General features: G+C 46.6%; 6 non-coding genes across 6 annotated transcripts; all 6 read right to left on the bottom strand.

The window, feature by feature from the left end:
* Positions 1-889: 889 nt before the first annotated feature.
* On the bottom strand, positions 890-1,081 carry LOC142696218 (U2 spliceosomal RNA). The gene has a single exon (XR_012864197.1). It is a non-coding gene; the product is annotated as a U2 spliceosomal RNA (small nuclear RNA).
* A 6,897-nt stretch (positions 1,082-7,978) lies between these two features.
* Positions 7,979-8,169, bottom strand: LOC142696116 (U2 spliceosomal RNA). Its single transcript, XR_012864109.1, has one exon. It is a non-coding gene; the product is annotated as a U2 spliceosomal RNA (small nuclear RNA).
* A 1,342-nt stretch (positions 8,170-9,511) lies between these two features.
* LOC142696117 (U2 spliceosomal RNA) lies at positions 9,512-9,702 on the bottom strand. The gene has a single exon (XR_012864110.1). It is a non-coding gene; the product is annotated as a U2 spliceosomal RNA (small nuclear RNA).
* A 1,342-nt stretch (positions 9,703-11,044) lies between these two features.
* On the bottom strand, positions 11,045-11,235 carry LOC142696118 (U2 spliceosomal RNA). The gene has a single exon (XR_012864111.1). It is a non-coding gene; the product is annotated as a U2 spliceosomal RNA (small nuclear RNA).
* Positions 11,236-12,583: 1,348 nt separating this feature from the next.
* LOC142696119 (U2 spliceosomal RNA) lies at positions 12,584-12,774 on the bottom strand. Its single transcript, XR_012864112.1, has one exon. It is a non-coding gene; the product is annotated as a U2 spliceosomal RNA (small nuclear RNA).
* Positions 12,775-14,080: 1,306 nt separating this feature from the next.
* Positions 14,081-14,271, bottom strand: LOC142696121 (U2 spliceosomal RNA). Its single transcript, XR_012864113.1, has one exon. It is a non-coding gene; the product is annotated as a U2 spliceosomal RNA (small nuclear RNA).
* Between the last annotated feature and the right edge of the window lie 514 nt (positions 14,272-14,785).

The raw sequence follows: 14,785 nt of genomic DNA on the forward strand, positions 1-14,785 counted from the left end.
GCTGGCTCTGGAATCCTGAGGGCTCCACTATGACACGTGCAAAGTTCCGTCTGAACTTTATATAAGACGGTGCGGCTCAGTCAGTCACTCAGTGTTGCCTGAGAGGGCAACACTGCAACAGCCGGCCGCCAGGCTGTCTTTTTTTTGCACATTTATTTGCCTCCAGGAGGCCACAAGAGGGAGACAAGGGACTGCAAAATGGAAAATAGGCATCCACCAACTTTACAGACAACTTCTCTTTGCTCCTACAACCTCCATCCTTGCACAGTTTGTTATTCTTCCAGGTAACATAGTAACAAATCCAAATTGCTGCTCTCTTTGTAGGCAAGCAAGGGTTTGTTGCAACTGCAATTCTTACTTCTTCTTGGAAATGTAGGGACGACAGTACATTCCATCACATCCATCTAGTGTACACAGGTAGGTCCATTGTGGCGGGCGGGCTGCTTTAATGGCTGTTTGCTGTTCCCCCTACTCCACTCCACTATTTGACTGTGGTGCTGCATCAATCAATCAGTGGCTGGCTCAGGTGCAGCTCTTTAACCTACCTAAAAGGGAGGGCGGAGAGAAGACAAGGAAGGTGAATGAGCTGTTCCAATGTGAAATGCCGGAAACACAGAAACACAGAAGACACACACACACACACACACACACACACACACACACACACACACACACACACACACACACACACACACACACAACAAGAGGTGGCAATGTATTAATTAATTGCATTTAATAAATGAGCTCATTATCACACATGACTGTACAAATGCATTGTCCAACAGGTGTTGAAATAATGGGATTAAAAGGGGAGATCCCATCAGAAAGACAAAAACAATAGCAAACACAAATAGCACTTTTGGAATCTGATTTTAGTCAACACATAAGGGAAGGGTGCACCGGTCCTGGAAATACTGCAATACCAGGTCAATGCGTGGAGTGGACAGAGCAAGCTCTATTTCCATCTCCCTGTTCTAAAAATCCATTTAATATATGGTCCCCAGATAGGGGACGTATCAGATATTAAACTGATAAGAACAGATAAGGTTTCAACTAAGTTTTTTATTGGCAAAAATAATATATTTTACAGACTTTTTTTTAAAATTGAAACCACAAGATAAAATCAACAGCATAATACATGAATATTCATACATTTAAATGAATACAAAAGTAATAATAATAAGACCATTAATACAGATGTTATAATAAAAGTACAGAACAATAGCAGGATAAAATTTATACAGGGCATAAAAGACATAAAAGAATAAAACCATTTTTATTTACAATGTTATGGTATTCCACATTTGCAAACACCACATGGATGTTGCTTCTTTTACCCCTAGCTGCTTTTTGTCCCTAAGATAATAAATATACATTTCACTTAGGGCATATTTCACACAATTTTTAACGTCAATAAAATCATGTTTAAAAAGCAGAATGTTCCTAACCTTCCAAATGGCATTCTTAAAACAGTTTAAAATGATCCAACAGACCATTTGCTGTTTAAAACTTGGGCAGTTAAAAAGACCATAAAACACGTATTCAAATTTAAGATCTTTAAGACCGCAGGCCCATTTCAGCAATGGGCCTACCTTCCTCCAAACCTCCTGTGCATATGGGCAGTTCCAAAACAGGTGCATTATCGTCTCGTCGTCACCACACCTGTCTCTCGGGCACTTGGCTCTCGCCACCAGTCCTCGCCTATGCTGGAATTCACGAGTAGGGAGGCACTGGTGAACGATTGCCCAGGCAAGGTCCTTGTGCACATTTGCCATAAATTTCCCGAAAACGTTCCGCCACACCACCTTGGACCTTGCCTGTGAGAAATTTGAAACTGCCAGTGTATCCTCCTGCCGCCTACAGGAGAGTGACACTTTTTTCTGGTCCCCCAATATGTCAGGCTCCAATTCTTGGAGACCTAGGAGCCTGACAGTTTTTTCGAGCACCGCATATTGTTTTGGGGGACACAGAAGCACAGGAGAATTCAAAGGGACACGAAACCATCGTTTAAAAATCATGCCCGTAGCGTACTTTAAAAAGTAGCTAAAAATACCATCAGAATTATACATTTTAAAACAGAAGCAAAAGTATTTAATGTAAAAGAAGTTAAAAAGGTTAGGAACATCTCTCCCGCCATTGTCCTTACATCTGTACATAAAATCACGTTTTAGTTTTTCCATTTTGGAACCCCATAAAAACATAAAACAGATCCTGGTCACTTTTTTAATATATAAAATTGTTGGAGGGAAAACCATAGCTACATAAAGCATTATGGGTAATAAAACAGATTTAATTATTAAAACTTTTCCCTCCATGGTGAGATTTCTCAAATTCCACATTAAAACCTTTTTTTCCATTTTGGCAATTACTGAATCCCAATTGGGTCTCCCATCGTTTTCTTGATTAAAAACAATTCCTAAAATTTTTATCTGATCCTGCTGCATGTTAACTCCTGGTGTCACAGAGGAATCCCATACACCAGTATAAAAACAGTCACACTTATCAACGTTTAATTTAAAACCAGAGGCTTCACAAAAAAAGCCGGTGTTCCTCAATGCCCGTCTCATAGAAGCGGCGTCTGGGCATAGGACGGTGGCGTCATCCATATAGCCTAGGATTTTTACCTGGTTCCCCCTTCCTCCAGGTATGGGCACGCCTCTGATGACTTTATCATCTCTTATTAGGGTGAACAGAGGTTCTATGGCACAAATAAAAAGGAGCGGAGACAACGGGCACCCCTGTTTCACCCCTGATAAAAGAGGAACACCTTTAGTTAAAAATCCGTTGATAGAAATTTGGCTAAAACAGGATCGATATAAAAGCTTAATACGTGTTAAAATAATTTCAGGAACAGCCATCTTTTTAAGAACCATAAAAAGATATTCATGGGAGACCCGGTCAAAAGCCTTCTCGAAATCTAAGGATAAAATAGCAAGGCTTTGACCCCTTTCTTTAAAATACCAAATGATGTCACGTAAAATATTCAGGGACTCAGTAATTGACCTCCCAGGTACCCCACATACCTGGTTTGGATGGATTAATTTATGAATAAAAGGTTTAAAACGGATTGTTATTAGTTTAGCTAAAATTTTACAATCAACGTTTAAAAGAGTAATAGGGCGCCAGTTTTTTAACTGGTCCCTCTCACCTTTTTTAAAAATTAAGGACACAATCCCCCTCCTCCAGGAAGGGGGCAGCTCTTCAGTAATAAAAACTTCCTTATACAATAAAAACATGTCATTCTTTAAAATTTCCCAAAAAGCATGATAAAATTCGATGGGCAGACCATCTTCCCCAGGAGCTTTCCCATTAGAAAAACTTTTAAAAGCAAATAAAAGTTCCTCCAAGGTAATATTACGGGATAAAACTTCCTGGTCTAAAATATCTAGCTTGGCATCAAGGGAATTAAGAACATGTTCTAAAAAGGAAGGATCAATATTTTTCTTGTTAAAAAGAGATTGGTAGAAATTAAAAGCAGAATTTAAAATGCCGACCATAGTGGTTTCTCCTTCAAGGTTTAAAATGACATCTCGTTTATCCATTACCTTTTTGAAGAAGAACCGGGAACACTTCTCGCCATCCTCGAGGTGCTTTACATGTGAATTAAAAATTATTTGTTTCCCTTTCTCTTCTATGGCATATTTTATTTCAGCTTTAAGATTTAAGATATCATCATCAACATCCATACCAATCTCCTTCAATTTAAAAAGTACATGTAAACGTTTATTAAGAACATAAAACCATTGTTTTTTCTCTTTTGCTTTCTTCTTACCTGCTCGAATAAAAAAAGCTCTGATTTTGGGTTTAATGCCCTCCCACCAGTGTAGCATAGGCTGACTGGGCGCTCTATGGGACTGCCAACACTGGTAGGTCCGCACAAACTCCTCTTTAATGATGGGGTCCTCCAGGAGTGTGGTGTTTAGTCTCCAGGGACCCCTACAAGCTTTTTGCTCTCCCTCTAGCTCCAGGTGCACTGAAAGGAGCTTGTGATCAGATAAAATATTTGTTAAAAGCAAACATTTTTTGGGAATAAAACTATTAGAAGTGAAAATAAAATCAATTCTGGAGCTCACTCTTCCATTGGACCAGGTGGGGCCTGGGTCCGCAGGCAAGAGTTCCCTCCAGCAATCTTTCAATTTAAAATCACCAATAAAATTCTTGAGCAGGTAAGAAGTACGGTCAATTTTTCGATTAAAATCCCCACCCTGGCGGTGTTCTCCATCTCGCACACAGTTAAAATCACCACCCACCAGCAGGGGGGTAGACCCAACACAAAACAATGGTAAAATCTCTAATAGTTCTGCCCTCTCCTGTTTGGTAGGAGGGGCATAAACGTTTAAAACACGAATTAAAGTTCCATTAAAAAGCAAATGTATTAAAATAGCTCTGCCGGGCATGATTTCAGTCACTGTTTGGATGGAGATAAAACGACCTCGGCAGAGCAATCCAACCCCCGCAGAGCGACAGTCATTTCCACCAGACCAGACTGAGGGGCCTAGTTTCCAGTCCATCTTTAAATCTTGATATTCCAAGTCATTAGGGATTCCACATTCTTGAAGCAGGCAAAGGTCAAAGTCCACAGTCTCTAAAAATGAAAATAAAGCAGTCCTGCGGACAGGGCTCTTTAGGGACCTCACATTTAGTGAGGCGACTTTGATAGGAACCAACATAGTCTTAGTTGAGGTCAGGGTCCGAACCAGAAGAGTCGTACTCGGAGATCAGCTGCGAGTCTGGACCCCCTTTTTGAGGGGTCAATAAATCTTGGATGTTGGTAGGGTCAGAGCCAGATACGTGGGCGGCTCCAACCCCCACACTGCTCTCATCCGAACTCCGATAGGCAGCTTTCCTCCGAACTCCGGACTCCTCTTCCTCTCGCTGTCTCTTTGCAGAATGGCTCCTATCCATCTCCTCGAAGTCGCTCTCACCCATCTCTGGCCCCTGGCTGAAGATATCGCTGATGTCCTTCCTGGGCAGCTGCACAGGGGCCTGTGAGGTCCCATCGCTCTTGGCAACCTTTGCCTGCTTACGGGGAGCCTTCATCGCAAGCCCCTCCACAACCGCAGTGGAGGAACTTTGCTCCGACCCCCCCGTTGACCGGAAATGGTCAAAACGAGGCTCCAATCCAGCATATTTTAGGGTTTTCTTAATGGAGCCCTCGTCTGACACAGAGTGTCTCCGCTCCATGCCCACACTCTTGGGACAGGCGTCAGGTCCTACTGCAGAACCTACGGAGCCACGACGCCTGTCGCTAACCACTGCCTCAACAGGGTCCACTGCAGGCGGAGCAGAGGACCTGTTTGCAGAGGTGCCGGTCAACTTATGTCCAGCAGAGTCAGAATTCCTCCTGCTCTGCCTGGACCCGGTGGAATCCCTATGGCCGTCCCTCGAGGCTGACATCGGTGGGCCCCCCGATGGAGCTGTGAAGGACTTTGGCCTGGACCCCTCAGTCGTCAATGCTCGTTTTGGGGCATTACCAGCGGCGTCTGCACATGTTGCAAACTGCCGCTCTGGCCCTGGTCTGGGTGGCCCAGATTTCGCTCTGCGGGGGCAATCTTTAAAAGCATGCCCAGTCATGCCGCACAGATTGCACAACACCTCGGAACTGCATTTTGCCGCTACGTGTCCAACCTGGCCACACCTGTTACACTGCACCACATGGGGCCGGTCACAATGTTCTCTGGTGTGGCCATATCTCAAGCAGTTCCGGCAGGCTATTGGCATCTGGGGGTAAAATAGGAATCCTCGATTCTTCCCAATGGCAAAGTTCTGGGGTGGGTGATGTAAGCCTCCAATGCCATTGGGATCCTGGCGGAACTTCACCCAATATTTTCTTTTGCCATTCCAGAAGCTCTGGGTGTTCAAGATTTTATGTGAGAAGCGGACCTCCCTGCAGTAACGACTGAGGAAGGTTTCAATGTCACACTCTGAGACAAATGGACTGAACATGCACATCACGAGCGGGACTTCTTCCTCCCCGTAGAGGAATAAAAAGTTCAGTCCATTTAGCCGCTCCTCACTCTGGTCCGCATCAGACAATCTTTTGTGCATGTTGTCGCAACATGCCGCGGCCGTAAAGGATACGGTGTACCGACCGCGGCTTTCCTGGTCGTTGAGACACAGGATGTCCGCCCGCTTGAGCCCCAGGAAGTCCAGCAGAATCACCTCCACAATGAAGCGAAGGTTCTTCCGCTGGCGATGGCCTTCTTCCACCTCGATGCGGACGGACTGGCGCAACCGGGTGTCCCCGGATGCAAATCCAAATGTATATGGCATTTTCAGTGCCTGGGGGCTAAGCCTGTCCCTTATAGCAGCAAGGGCTCAGATTCCACAATTAAGTGGAACCCTCCCCCAAGGCCAAGGATTAGGGTACCCCAGACACCTACGAAGCCCGATAAACGCCCTCGGAACGCTCTTAGAAAAACGCCTCAAGGCCGGTTGACCTCTTGGGTAAGGCGCGATCGCAACTCGTTGTCCGGGGGCTAAGCCCACTCCCCAAATAGCAGCAAGGGGGTGAAGTCTCTCTGTGAAAAGAGACGATCCCCCAAGGCCAAGGAGCAGGGTACCCTGGACACCTCCCAACAAAACCAGATGCAGAAATACTACACCTGATCTTGCCAAAAGGCCGAGAAGCGATAACCCGAGCGGCCCTTGCCTTGCCCGAGCCTGTCCCATACTGCTGTTCACCCCTTGCAGCGATTGATTCAGCCTACTCCTAGGCAATTCCATGGGGCCCTGCAGGCTCACACACATTTACAGCTACTAAGCGGGAGGGAGGTGAATAAAGGCCGGAGAGGAAGCTACACAGGATTTGCTTCTTTTGCTTGCACCACAATGCAGTGCTGAAAGAGGAGGAATCTACATAAAAACGCCTTCCTGGCAACGCCCAAATGCCCTCCTGCCATGCAGATAAACACTGGCAGCGGCAGCAAGTGCATGCCCACAGCCACCCCTTGTTCCTTCACACCTTGTATCAGCTGTAATCCAGTCCAGTCCAGTCCAGTGCTGCCTGCTGAGCAGCACTGACCAACACTGCCTGGGCCCAGGCTTTTATCTATCTCTGAGGCAGGCCCCATTATGATGTCAGAAAGCTGGCTCTGGAATCCTGAGGGCTCCACTATGACACGTGCAAAGTTCCGTCTGAACTTTATATAAGACGGTGCGGCTCAGTCAGTCACTCAGTGTTGCCTGAGAGGGCAACACTGCAACAGCCGGCCGCCAGGCTGTCTTTTTTTTGCACATTTATTTGCCTCCAGGAGGCCACAAGAGGGAGACAAGGGACTGCAAAATGGAAAATAGGCATCCACCAACTTTACAGACAACTTCTCTTTGCTCCTACAACCTCCATCCTTGCACAGTTTGTTATTCTTCCAGGTAACATAGTAACAAATCCAAATTGCTGCTCTCTTTGTAGGCAAGCAAGGGTTTGTTGCAACTGCAATTCTTACTTCTTCTTGGAAATGTAGGGACGACAGTACATTCCATCACATCCATCTAGTGTACACAGGTAGGTCCATTGTGGCGGGCGGGCTGCTTTAATGGCTGTTTGCTGTTCCCCCTACTCCACTCCACTATTTGACTGTGGTGCTGCATCAATCAATCAGTGGCTGGCTCAGGTGCAGCTCTTTAACCTACCTAAAAGGGAGGGCGGAGAGAAGACAAGGAAGGTGAATGAGCTGTTCCAATGTGAAATGCCGGAAACACAGAAACACAGAAGACACACACACACACACACACACACACACACACACACACACACACACACACACACACACACACACACACACACACAACAAGAGGTGGCAATGTATTAATTAATTGCATTTAATAAATGAGCTCATTATCACACATGACTGTACAAATGCATTGTCCAACAGGTGTTGAAATAATGGGATTAAAAGGGGAGATCCCATCAGAAAGACAAAAACAATAGCAAACACAAATAGCACTTTTGGAATCTGATTTTAGTCAACACATAAGGGAAGGGTGCACCGGTCCTGGAAATACTGCAATACCAGGTCAATGCGTGGAGTGGACAGAGCAAGCTCTATTTCCATCTCCCTGTTCTAAAAATCCATTTAATATATGGTCCCCAGATAGGGGACGTATCAGATATTAAACTGATAAGAACAGATACTACACTTGATCTTAGCCAAAAGGCCGAGAAGCGATAACCCGAGCGGCCCTTGCCTTGCCCGAGCCTGTCCCATACTGCTGTTCACCCCTTGCAGCGATTGATTCAGCCTACTCCTAGGCAATTCCATGGGGCCCTGCAGGCTCACACACATTTACAGCTACTAAGCGGGAGGGAGGTGAATAAAGGCCGGAGAGGAAGCTACACAGGATTTGCTTCTTTTGCTTGCACCACAATGCAGTGCTGAAAGAGGAGGAATCTACATAAAAACGCCTTCCTGGCAACGCCCAAATGCCCTCCTGCCATGCAGATAAACACTGGCAGCGGCAGCAAGTGCATGCCCACAGCCACCCCTTGTTCCTTCACACCTTGTATCAGCTGTAATCCAGTCCAGTCCAGTCCAGTGCTGCCTGCTGAGCAGCACTGACCAACACTGCCTGGGCCCAGGCTTTTATCTATCTCTGAGGCAGGCCCCATTATGATGTCAGAAAGCTGGCTCTGGAATCCTGAGGGCTCCACTATGACACGTGCAAAGTTCCGTCTGAACTTTATATAAGACGGTGCGGCTCAGTCAGTCACTCAGTGTTGCCTGAGAGGGCAACACTGCAACAGCCGGCCGCCAGGCTGTCTTTTTTTTGCACATTTATTTGCCTCCAGGAGGCCACAAGAGGGAGACAAGGGACTGCAAAATGGAAAATAGGCATCCACCAACTTTACAGACAACTTCTCTTTGCTCCTACAACCTCCATCCTTGCACAGTTTGTTATTCTTCCAGGTAACATAGTAACAAATCCAAATTGCTGCTCTCTTTGTAGGCAAGCAAGGGTTTGTTGCAACTGCAATTCTTACTTCTTCTTGGAAATGTAGGGACGACAGTACATTCCATCACATCCATCTAGTGTACACAGGTAGGTCCATTGTGGCGGGCGGGCTGCTTTAATGGCTGTTTGCTGTTCCCCCTACTCCACTCCACTATTTGACTGTGGTGCTGCATCAATCAATCAGTGGCTGGCTCAGGTGCAGCTCTTTAACCTACCTAAAAGGGAGGGCGGAGAGAAGACAAGGAAGGTGAATGAGCTGTTCCAATGTGAAATGCCGGAAACACAGAAACACAGAAGACACACACACACACACACACACACACACACACACACACACACACACACACACACACACACACACACACACACAACAAGAGGTGGCAATGTATTAATTAATTGCATTTAATAAATGAGCTCATTATCACACATGACTGTACAAATGCATTGTCCAACAGGTGTTGAAATAATGGGATTAAAAGGGGAGATCCCATCAGAAAGACAAAAACAATAGCAAACACAAATAGCACTTTTGGAATCTGATTTTAGTCAACACATAAGGGAAGGGTGCACCGGTCCTGGAAATACTGCAATACCAGGTCAATGCGTGGAGTGGACAGAGCAAGCTCTATTTCCATCTCCCTGTTCTAAAAATCCATTTAATATATGGTCCCCAGATAGGGGACGTATCAGATATTAAACTGATAAGAACAGATACTACACTTGATCTTAGCCAAAAGGCCGAGAAGCGATAACCCGAGCGGCCCTTGCCTTGCCCGAGCCTGTCCCATACTGCTGTTCACCCCTTGCAGCGATTGATTCAGCCTACTCCTAGGCAATTCCATGGGGCCCTGCAGGCTCACACACATTTACAGCTACTAAGCGGGAGGGAGGTGAATAAAGGCCGGAGAGGAAGCTACACAGGATTTGCTTCTTTTGCTTGCACCACAATGCAGTGCTGAAAGAGGAGGAATCTACATAAAAACGCCTTCCTGGCAACGCCCAAATGCCCTCCTGCCATGCAGATAAACACTGGCAGCGGCAGCAAGTGCATGCCCACAGCCACCCCTTGTTCCTTCACACCTTGTATCAGCTGTAATCCAGTCCAGTCCAGTCCAGTGCTGCCTGCTGAGCAGCACTGACCAACACTGCCTGGGCCCAGGCTTTTATCTATCTCTGAGGCAGGCCCCATTATGATGTCAGAAAGCTGGCTCTGGAATCCTGAGGGCTCCACTATGACACGTGCAAAGTTCCGTCTGAACTTTATATAAGACGGTGCGGCTCAGTCAGTCACTCAGTGTTGCCTGAGAGGGCAACACTGCAACAGCCGGCCGCCAGGCTGTCTTTTTTTTGCACATTTATTTGCCTCCAGGAGGCCACAAGAGGGAGACAAGGGACTGCAAAATGGAAAATAGGCATCCACCAACTTTACAGACAACTTCTCTTTGCTCCTACAACCTCCATCCTTGCACAGTTTGTTATTCTTCCAGGTAACATAGTAACAAATCCAAATTGCTGCTCTCTTTGTAGGCAAGCAAGGGTTTGTTGCAACTGCAATTCTTACTTCTTCTTGGAAATGTAGGGACGACAGTACATTCCATCACATCCATCTAGTGTACACAGGTAGGTCCATTGTGGCGGGCGGGCTGCTTTAATGGCTGTTTGCTGTTCCCCCTACTCCACTCCACTATTTGACTGTGGTGCTGCATCAATCAATCAGTGGCTGGCTCAGGTGCAGCTCTTTAACCTACCTAAAAGGGAGGGCGGAGAGAAGACAAGGAAGGTGAATGAGCTGTTCCAATGTGAAATGCCGGAAACACAGAAACACAGAAGACACACACACACACACACACACACACACACACACACACACACACACACACACACACACACACACACACACACAACAAGAGGTGGCAATGTATTAATTAATTGCATTTAATAAATGAGCTCATTATCACACATGACTGTACAAATGCATTGTCCAACAGGTGTTGAAATAATGGGATTAAAAGGGGAGATCCCATCAGAAAGACAAAAACAATAGCAAACACAAATAGCACTTTTGGAATCTGATTTTAGTCAACACATAAGGGAAGGGTGCACCGGTCCTGGAAATACTGCAATACCAGGTCAATGCGTGGAGTGGACAGAGCAAGCTCTATTTCCATCTCCCTGTTCTAAAAATCCATTTAATATATGGTCCCCAGATAGGGGACGTATCAGATATTAAACTGATAAGAACAGATACTACACTTGATCTTAGCCAAAAGGCCGAGAAGCGATAACCCGAGCGGCCCTTGCCTTGCCCGAGCCTGTCCCATACTGCTGTTCACCCCTTGCAGCGATTGATTCAGCCTACTCCTAGGCAATTCCATGGGGCCCTGCAGGCTCACACACATTTACAGCTACTAAGCGGGAGGGAGGTGAATAAAGGCCGGAGAGGAAGCTACACAGGATTTGCTTCTTTTGCTTGCACCACAATGCAGTGCTGAAAGAGGAGGAATCTACATAAAAACGCCTTCCTGGCAACGCCCAAATGCCCTCCTGCCATGCAGATAAACACTGGCAGCGGCAGCAAGTGCATGCCCACAGCCACCCCTTGTTCCTTCACACCTTGTATCAGCTGTAATCCAGTCCAGTCCAGTCCAGTGCTGCCTGCTGAGCAGCACTGACCAACACTGCCTGGGCCCAGGCTTTTATCTATCTCTGAGGCAGGCCCCATTATGATGTCAGAAAGCTGGCTCTGGAATCCTGAGGGCTCCACTATGACACGTGCAAAGTTCCGTCTGAACTTTATATAAGACGGTGCGGCTCAGTCAGTCACTCAGTGTTGCCTGAGAGGGCAACACTGCAACAGCCGGCCGCCAGGCTGTCTTTTTTTTGCACATTTATTTGCCTCCAGGAGGCCACAAGAGGGAGACAAGGGACTGCAAAATGGAAAATAGGCATCCACCAACTTTACAGACAACTTCTCTTTGCTCCTACAACCTCCATCCTTGCACAGTTTGTTATTCTTCCAGGTAACATAGTAACAAATCCAAATTGCTGCTCTCTTTGTAGGCAAGCAAGGGTTTGTTGCAACTGCAATTCTTACTTCTTCTTGGAAATGTAGGGACGACAGTACATTCCATCACATCCATCTAGTGTACACAGGTAGGTCCATTGTGGCGGGCGGGCTGCTTTAATGGCTGTTTGCTGTTCCCCCTACTCCACTCCACTATTTGACTGTGGTGCTGCATCAATCAATCAGTGGCTGGCTCAGGTGCAGCTCTTTAACCTACCTAAAAGGGAGGGCGGAGAGAAGACAAGGAAGGTGAATGAGCTGTTCCAATGTGAAATGCCGGAAACACAGAAACACAGAAGACACACACACACACACACACACACACACACACACACACACACACACACACACACACACACACACACACACACACACACAACAAGAGGTGGCAATGTATTAATTAATTGCATTTAATAAATGAGCTCATTATCACACATGACTGTACAAATGCATTGTCCAACAGGTGTTGAAATAATGGGATTAAAAGGGGAGATCCCATCAGAAAGACAAAAACAATAGCAAACACAAATAGCACTTTTGGAATCTGATTTTAGTCAACACATAAGGGAAGGGTGCACCGGTCCTGGAAATACTGCAATACCAGGTCAATGCGTGGAGTGGACAGAGCAAGCTCTATTTCCATCTCCCTGTTCTAAAAATCCATTTAATATATGGTCCCCAGATAGGGGACGTATCAGATATTAAACTGATAAGAACAGATACTACACTTGATCTTAGCCAAAAGGCCGAGAAGCGATAACCCGAGCGGCCCTTGCCTTGCCCGAGCCTGTCCCATACTGCTGTTCACCCCTTGCAGCGATTGATTCAGCCTACTCCTAGGCAATTCCATGGGGCCCTGCAGGCTCACACACATTTACAGCTACTAAGCGGGAGGGAGGTGAATAAAGGCCGGAGAGGAAGCTACACAGGATTTGCTTCTTTTGCTTGCACCACAATGCAGTGCTGAAAGAGGAGGAATCTACATAAAAACGCCTTCCTGGCAACGCCCAAATGCCCTCCTGCCATGCAGATAAACACTGGCAGCGGCAGCAAGTGCATGCCCACAGCCACCCCTTGTTCCTTCACACCTTGTATCAGCTGTAATCCAGTCCAGTCCAGTCCAGTGCTGCCTGCTGAGCAGCACTGACCAACACTGCCTGGGCCCAGGCTTTTATCTATCTCTGAGGCAGGCCCCATTATGATGTCAGAAAGCTGGCTCTGGAATCCTGAGGGCTCCACTATGACACGTGCAAAGTTCCGTCTGAACTTTATATAAGACGGTGCGGCTCAGTCAGTCACTCAGTGTTGCCTGAGAGGGCAACACTGCAACAGCCGGCCGCCAGGCTGTCTTTTTTTTGCACATTTATTTGCCTCCAGGAGGCCACAAGAGGGAGACAAGGGACTGCAAAATGGAAAATAGGCATCCACCAACTTTACAGACAACTTCTCTTTGCTCCTACAACCTCCATCCTTGCACAGTTTGTTATTCTTCCAGGTAACATAGTAACAAATCCAAATTGCTGCTCTCTTTGTAGGCAAGCAAGGGTTTGTTGCAACTGCAATTCTTACTTCTTCTTGGAAATGTAGGGACGACAGTACATTCCATCACATCCATCTAGTGTACACAGGTAGGTCCATTGTGGCGGGCGGGCTGCTTTAATGGCTGTTTGCTGTTCCCCCTACTCCACTCCACTATTTGACTGTGGTGCTGCATCAATCAATCAGTGGCTGGCTCAGGTGCAGCTCTTTAACCTACCTAAAAGGGAGGGCGGAGAGAAGACAAGGAAGGTGAATGAGCTGTTCCAATGTGAAATGCCGGAAACACAGAAACACAGAAGACACACACACACACACACACACACACACACACACACAACAAGAGGTGGCAATGTATTAATTAATTGCATTTAATAAATGAGCTCATTATCACACATGACTGTACAAATGCATTGTCCAACAGGTGTTGAAATAATGGGATTAAAAGGGGAGATCCCATCAGAAAGACAAAAACAATAGCAAACACAAATAGCACTTTTGGAATCTGATTTTAGTCAACACATAAGGGAAGGGTGCACCGGTCCTGGAAATACTGCAATACCAGGTCAATGCGTGGAGTGGACAGAGCAAGCTCTATTTCCATCTCCCTGTTCTAAAAATCCATTTAATATATGGTCCCCAGATAGGGGACGTATCAGATATTAAACTGATAAGAACAGATACTACACTTGATCTTAGCCAAAAGGCCGAGAAGCGATAACCCGAGCGGCCCTTGCCTTGCCCGAGCCTGTCCCATACTGCTGTTCACCCCTTGCAGCGATTGATTCAGCCTACTCCTAGGCAATTCCATGGGGCCCTGCAGGCTCACACACATTTACAGCTACTAAGCGGGAGGGAGGTGAATAAAGGCCGGAGAGGAAGCTACACAGGATTTGCTTCTTTTGCTTGCACCACAATGCAGTGCTGAAAGAGGAGGAATCTACATAAAAACGCCTTCCTGGCAACGCCCAAATGCCCTCCTGCCATGCAGATAAACACTGGCAGCGGCAGCAAGTGCATGCCCACAGCCACCCCTTGTTCCTTCACACCTTGTATCAGCTGTAATCCAGTCCAGTCCAGTCCAGTGCTGCCTGCTGAGCAGCACTGACCAACACTGCCTGGGCCCAGGCTTTTATCTATCTCTGAGGCAGGCCCCATTATGATGTCAGAAAGCTGGCTCTGGAATCCTGAGGGCTCCACTATGACACGTGCAAAGTTCCGTCTGAACTTTAT

This window comes from Rhinoderma darwinii (assembly GCF_050947455.1).
Source record: "Rhinoderma darwinii isolate aRhiDar2 chromosome 5 unlocalized genomic scaffold, aRhiDar2.hap1 SUPER_5_unloc_5, whole genome shotgun sequence".
In the NCBI taxonomy this organism is placed as follows: Eukaryota; Metazoa; Chordata; class Amphibia; order Anura; family Rhinodermatidae; genus Rhinoderma; species Rhinoderma darwinii.